Below are 7369 nucleotides of genomic sequence, written 5' to 3'. Positions count from 1 at the left end.
ATTACTACATTCAACTTCTTTCTTTGATAAGACACTGTTACCATGGTTTCTCCTACCCCAGTTACACATCTGCATGAAAAGAAAAAAAGATCACAGAAAACATATACAAGGAAACAAGAAACTATGACAAAACAATGTATACTCTCAATATACCCTGTTTTTCCTTCTCTATTCTGTCCCTCCACTAAAACAACCAAATCACTCAATTACTTTGAACTTTTTAAAAATCCTCACTTGAAGATATGTTTACTGTTGAAAGAGAGAGAGAGAGAAAGAAAGAGATGTGAGAGGGAAACACCTATGAGTTGTCTCCTGTACGTGCCCTGAACAGGACTGATCCTGCAACCTTCGTATGTGCCCTAACCAGGAATAGAACCCATAACCCTTTAGTGTACAGAGGACATTCCAACCAAGTGAGTTACCTTGCCAGGGTGCAAATTCTTTGAACTTTCCAAGGGACTTTTATATAATTTAAATCCAAACTGATTAATCTAAGATTTGGAAACTATAAACCACAAAATATATTTCATATAGTCTATAAAATCAATCAATAATCTTGTCACAGATATTTGTTTTAAAGGAAACTAATTGAAAGATAACATGTAATGGAGCCAATATTGATGGGTTGCTGGCCTCTCTCCACCTGTGGCATTCCTGTGATAATTATGTTCAATGTAATGTTTTCTAGAAATAATTACTTTGAAGTACAACTTGAAGATTGCTTTGAAAATTCCAAAGAAATATTTTATGATTTTCACTAAAATTGTGTTAAAAATATTCTCATTTAATTAAAAAATATTTTCTATAGCTTGATAGCACTATAGTCCAGGCATTTAGAAGCATGTTTCCAAAGTAGGGTTACTTGCCCTCAATTTCAGCTGTCAGTTACTACTACAAAAAAAACAAACAACAACAAAAATAAATAAATAAATAAATAAATAAATAAAACAAAAAAAAAATCCCAAAATCTCAAAGTTAAGTAGAGAGAGCAGAAGAAAGAGCTGTCAAATAAAATATCTGGCTAACTTTTTGTTTAAAAGTCAACACTACTTAAAAAATTCATAGGGTTTTAGTACACCTGGCTTATACTGACTATCAAATAATTACTAGTTACTACTACTGATAGAATTATCATCTTTTAAGGTAATATTTTGTGATCATTAACTACTCCACTGAAAATATTATTGCAGAATGTTTAATATGTAGGTAGATAAACTCAATTTGAACTTGATCTCTGAACATACTCGCTCTGAACACTCTGGCAAATTAAATAATTTGAACTCTGGTTGTTAATAATAAATTTTTGTCTCATAATTAGTTTAAAAGATAAATAACATGGCTAAAGAGCTCAGTGTAGGTCTTGGAACACAGTAAACTTTTTTTTCCTCCAACAGTTTAGAATAACCAACTTCTACCAAATTCATTAAAAATAAGAACCTTACACCAGCTCACATTTTCCAGTCAAATTTTGGTGAGGACCATTTTTTGAAATAAATGTGCTTCAAGTTTTAGATGGTAAAACATGCACATACCTTTTTCATTACATTTATTTCAGGTAAACTATTTTGTTAGTAGTTTTGTTACAGTTTTTAAATAAGTCGTGGCTTTTTAATTAAACACTGAAGTCCTGATTCTATGTTTAAGACATTTTAATTTTATTTTTTAATTGTTTTTCTATTACAGTTGTCCCATTTTTCCCCTATTGCTCTCGCCTACCAAGCCCCTTCCCCCACAGTTAATCCCCACCCTGTTGCCCATGTCCATGGGTCATTTATACTAGTTCTCTGACTAGACCCTTCTGCTTCTTTCTCTCGTTTTTTCCACCCCTTGGTTCCCCCTAGTCACTGTCAGTCTGTTCCTTTTTTATATTTCGTTGGTTTCTATTTTGCTCATTGATTTGTTTTGTTCATTAGTTTCCTGTATCAGGTGAGATAATATGGTATTTGTCTTTTGCTGCCTGGCTTATTTGGCTAAGTATAAGACATTTTTAAGGTGCATTATTTTTTAATTCTCTTAACCTGGAAAATAATGAGATTTCAAATTTCAGTGATGGCTGAGGAATGACACATGCAAACAGAAATGTTCCCCTGATAAAACCTAGGAAGAGACTAGTAATGCCGTAGGAAAAGTGTGCTAAGCTTTAGAAACTTTCAGAACTTTTGAATTAAAATGTGATTTTGCTCCATTGATTTTAAAAGAGAAATAAAACAATTCAGATGATTTTGCCTGGAAGTTTTACTGTCAGTGCTAACTGACTTATATAATGCTCTTATATAATGTGCAACAATGCATAACTAGTTCTTTGACTTTACTCTAGAAATATATTCCATAAGGTAGGAACACACTCCAGTAAGAAAATTACATTCTTCCATAAGTCCCATTATTATTATTATTAACTTTGGTAGTTAAAAAGTATTCTTTCAAAGATTACCATCATTTATAGAGTCTGTGGTAATATCAGCCACAATAAAACAGTGGGCTGGACCAGGAATCAAAAAACTTGATTTTATTTCCAATTTGGACACTAACTAGCTGTGTGACCTTAAGAAAGTCATTTTATCTCCTGATTTTAGTTTTTCACCTGTTAAATGAGAAAAATGAACTTAGTGGATTCACAGAATTCATAAAGTGTTAGAAATAAAATAGACCATAATCTAAAAATAAAGGATATTGTTTTACAGATCAAAGAACAGAGTCCCAGAAGGATATGATGTCTTGTCCAGTGTTCATTTGAATTTGAGGAAAAGTGAAAAATAAAATTCAGGTCTTTTGATTTCAATCTAATGCTCCCATCTCCAAATTGAAACTTTAGATATTTGCCTACTAGTGAAAAAACTACATAAATAATTTTTATAAGTTATAGATGAAATAAATATATAATGAACATATAAGTAAATATCCATTATAAATGTATTGTATATATCGTCGTCGGCAGCCGTCCGTCTCGAGAGACGATGGTGTAGCTTCTTAAGAGTCTATCTGCACCGCCGAGAATGGCTGTGCAGTCCGACTCGGGAGTGACACGGTATCTGTCTCCTCCCGTGTTGAAGCGACATCTTGCGATGACGCTGGAGTGTCCTCTCCAGTGAAGCTGAAGCTACAGAGCCTGGGCAGGGTGATATGGAGGGTCTGCTGTTGCCCATGCAGCAGACCCCCCCTCTCTTCGCAGCTGAAGGGTCCAAGGGAAAGACGGAGTCAATACAGCTTGGCTTCAGGTGCGCCGCAGGAGTTGCCGGTGTTGACTACAACGTCAAACCGCCTTAGGGACTCCGGCTCCGGATTTTCTGTCGGGGTTTACTCCCTTAGCCTTTCCTCTGAAGAGGTATGCCGCAAGGCAGCGGAGGTTTTTTGGAGTCAGAGTTTTCCTTCTCTGTATTGTATATATACTTATAAGCATATAACTATATTTAGTATATATTTTATATTAATTTAAAGTGTATGTACTTAATATATATTAATATTTATTTGTGTATATTTTATCCATCTCTCTTTTGCCCAGATCATCAATAGCATATAAGGATAATTTTTGTATATTTGTTAATATTTATTTGAATTACTGTGAAATTGAAATTTAAAAAATCTTTTAATGTAAATAACAATATTTAATCATGATAACTTGACAGCAAACCTATAATCACTAAATTTAGTTTAGATTCTGCTTTAAGATAGACTACATTAGAAAGTTTTTTTTTCCAATTATACAAAGCCATTATATAGAAATTCCCAAAAGCAACAAAGAATTAAACCTGTATAATATCACAGAGAAATGTTTCCTGCGATGTCATGGTGACTAACTTCTAAGGTTCTCATAGGATGTTATTTACTTGCTAAATTTACTTCAACTTTGGAAAACTGATTTGTCAAACTTTTGTAATTCTAAAGTTACTGAAAACACTCAGAACTTGACTGTCAGCCAGTTATTTCCTCAGTGACTATATCCTCTGCTCAGAGAATATTCTACTTGCTCATAAATTGATTTAATCTCTCCTATTCTTCTTCTTCCAAAAAGCTGTATGTATCATATTTTAAGGTGAATTTTTTTTCCTTGGTAAATATTTGCACTAGCAGGAGTAATACACAACATATTTAGCAACAGTATGGGAACCAGAAGAGATTATTCCCAAAGTCCTGAAAGAGTTAAGTACTTTAGCCCCAGTTCTGCCAGTCCTCTTTCCTATTGTTGCTGAGTTGTGGGGCAGCCTGGCATCCGTAGGATTGGGGATAAGGGAAAAAGCTACATAACAACCAATGTGGAAGTACTTTAATATTTTTAACAAATGATTCAGCTGTCCCAGTGCATACTAACTAAAAATCTCTCCTGAATGCTGGAAATCTTTATATATATATTTGTCTTATTTGCTTCAATACATTATAGATTAAACTTTTTTTAATGTTTAAGGTGCACCTTTAGATCATGAGTTATTACAGCAAGTTATAATAGTGATATCCTCCAGATTTCAAAACACAACCAAATGATGCCAGACTGCTAAGATTTTTGGAATTCTTATATCTGCTTTAGAAAGTATGTTTTTTTTCTCCTATCTTTTCTTATCAGGGCTGTCACTTCTCATTTTTATCTTTGCATTTTCCTCTAGCAACAAATTTTCAGAGACTGAATCTAATTTAAATCTACCCTGAGCAGAAAATCCTGTCCAATTTCTTAGATATATGTGTAAAATAATATGAATACATTCCAAGTCATGACTTGAGGAACTATATTATAAGTAAAGGAATAACATTTTAGCTTTGGGACTTGGTACACATATGTTGTCTATTCTGAACACCTTTTAGGTTACTTCAGGGTCTTTTCATATATTAAAAATATTCTAGTTTGGCTCATATTTACCACTGTAGTGATCAGTTGTGCTTAATGTTAATAGCTTAAATCAATAGCTTACTAACCAAACCTAACCAGCCATTGTGATTTGATTGTCCTAGAAAATAGTGGTTATAGCAATGTTTTTAAAGTTTGAGTAGTCAACATTTTAAATCAGAAAATGTCTAATGTAAAGCCAAATCTATGGGTTCTTTTGAAAAACAGAAAGTCTAGCAACATTGGACATATACGTTAACATGAACATAATAGGTGAGAGCTAAATAGCAGCTGCTTTCCTTAGCTGGTGTAATGGGTTGACATATGTCCCCCCAGAAAGATTTGCTGAAATCTTAACCTGAATACCTTAGAACATGGCCTTGTTTAGAAATATGGTCATTGCAGATGTAATTAGTTAAGATGATGTCATACTGGAACACGGAGGATCCCCAGCCCAATATGACTGATGTCCTTATAAAAAGAATGCCACGTGAAAAGATGGAAAAGCACAGGGAGAAGAAAGCCACTGGAGATGGAGACAGAGATTGGAGTTAAGCAGCCACAAGCCAGAGAACTCATGGGGTCCCAGAAGCAGGAAGAGGCAGAAAATGATCCTGCCCTAGACGGTGTGGACGGAGCTTGGCCCTGCCAACACATTGCTTTTTAGACTTAAAACTTCCAGAACTATTAGAAAATACATTTCTGAAGTTTCAAGCTACCCAGATTGTGACACTTTATAATGGCAGACGTGGGAAACTAATACAGAGGGAATTTTCAATATGGTTGACTAAATAATCAAAATGTACACACACACACACACACACACACACACACACACACAATTTAATATTAAATAGTCTCTAAAATATCTTATCTGCATACAGATAAAAGACAAGACTTTGACATGCAAGAGGGAAACAAAACAAAAACTGATCCTTACCAAAAGAGACCTTTGACCATCAGTCAAAGAGTGGCATAGAAGCAGTCTTTCCACAGTGAACGAGATGACAGAAACTGAGGAACATCTGTCATTGCCAAGAGATTAAGGGATAATGTCCTGATCTGAGGACTTCAAACCATAGGTATATAATTTCCCTATATCTGGGTTTGTAATTATTTTAAATATTTTATTTATTCATTTCTAGAGAGAGGGGAAGGGAGGGAAAAAGAGAAGGAGAGAAACATCAATGTGTGGTCACCTCTGGTGCACCCCCAGATGGGGACCTGGCTCACAAACCAGGCATGTGCCCTGACCAGGAATCAAACTGGCGACCCTTTGATTCACAGTCCGGTGCTCAATCCACTGAGCCACACCAGCCAGGGCTGGGTTTGTAATTTTTAAGATAATTATTTTTTATTTTTTGATTATTGGTTTGTAATTTAAATACCAGTAATAACTCAGCAAGCTAAGAAAATAGCATAACAAGTAATTACAGGTTAATGATACTATTGAATCAATGGCAAAGCCACCCTGAAAATATTCTCAATTCAGCCCTTGAAAGATTTGTACTGAGAAAACACTTCAGCCCAGTGGATATAGAGCTCTTCAAATTTAATAATAGTAAGAAATAGCAACAACAACAAGATCACCAAAAATCTGAAAATACATAATCACAATCCACCAAATATAATTTAGCTTAAAACACAAATAGCAGCTTTAGACTTTCAAGGGTTTCACATAATAGAATTATCAGACTAGATGATAAGTTATATTTAAAAAATTTAAGAAACAATAAAAAGGTAAAATATTCATTCAGTAACACATATTTATTTTACTTAACTAACATTTATTGAAGATCAATTATGTCAGCCATTTTTCCAATTACTGGGAACACAATAATTAAGCACCATCGGTTCCACACTCCCCATTACTGCCTTTATGGGATTTATATTCTAATTGCCAGAGACAGATATTAAGTAAAACATTTTCATTATGCAATGTGCTGTAAGTAACAATAAAGCAGGGAAAGTGGATTGCAAACACTGAACATGGATGTAATAAAAATTTTACATTGGAGATAAGGGAAACCTTTACTGAGAAAAGGATACTTGAGTCTGAAGGAGGTAAGAGAGCAAGTCATCTGAAGCAAATCTGATGGAAAACTATTCTAAAGAAAAAGAATCAAAATGCAAAGGCACTGAAGTGTTAACTGTAAAGAAAAAAAGACAGTAAAGAAGCCTGTATAGTTGAGTAAGACTGAGTAAAAGAGAGAATTGGTAGTAAGGATAGTAGAATATGAGATTAACTTATTATAAATAAGCTAGAAAAGTAAGAAAAACTATTTTGTCAAAAAGTACCAAAAAATATATATATAAAAAGTAACAAATGAGAATTTCCGATAATAGAAAAGTAACTGTTAAAATACAAAAATTAAATGGATAATTAAACAGCAAATGAGACAAGCTGTAGAGAGAATTAAGGGAATGAAAGGAAGCACTGAAGAAATAAATCAGAAGCATCACTCAGAAAGAAAGAGATAAAAAACATAAAAGCTAGGTTTAAAAATATTCTATAAGAAAAAATGAAGAATTCTTATACATGGCTAATAGGCATTC

This window comes from Furipterus horrens, unplaced genomic scaffold (assembly GCF_987537825.1).
Source record: "Furipterus horrens unplaced genomic scaffold, mFurHor1.1.pri manual_scaffold_1, whole genome shotgun sequence".
Taxonomy (NCBI): Eukaryota; Metazoa; Chordata; class Mammalia; order Chiroptera; family Furipteridae; genus Furipterus; species Furipterus horrens.
The sequence above is the reverse complement of the archived record's forward strand: the minus strand, read 5'-3'. Positions refer to the sequence as shown.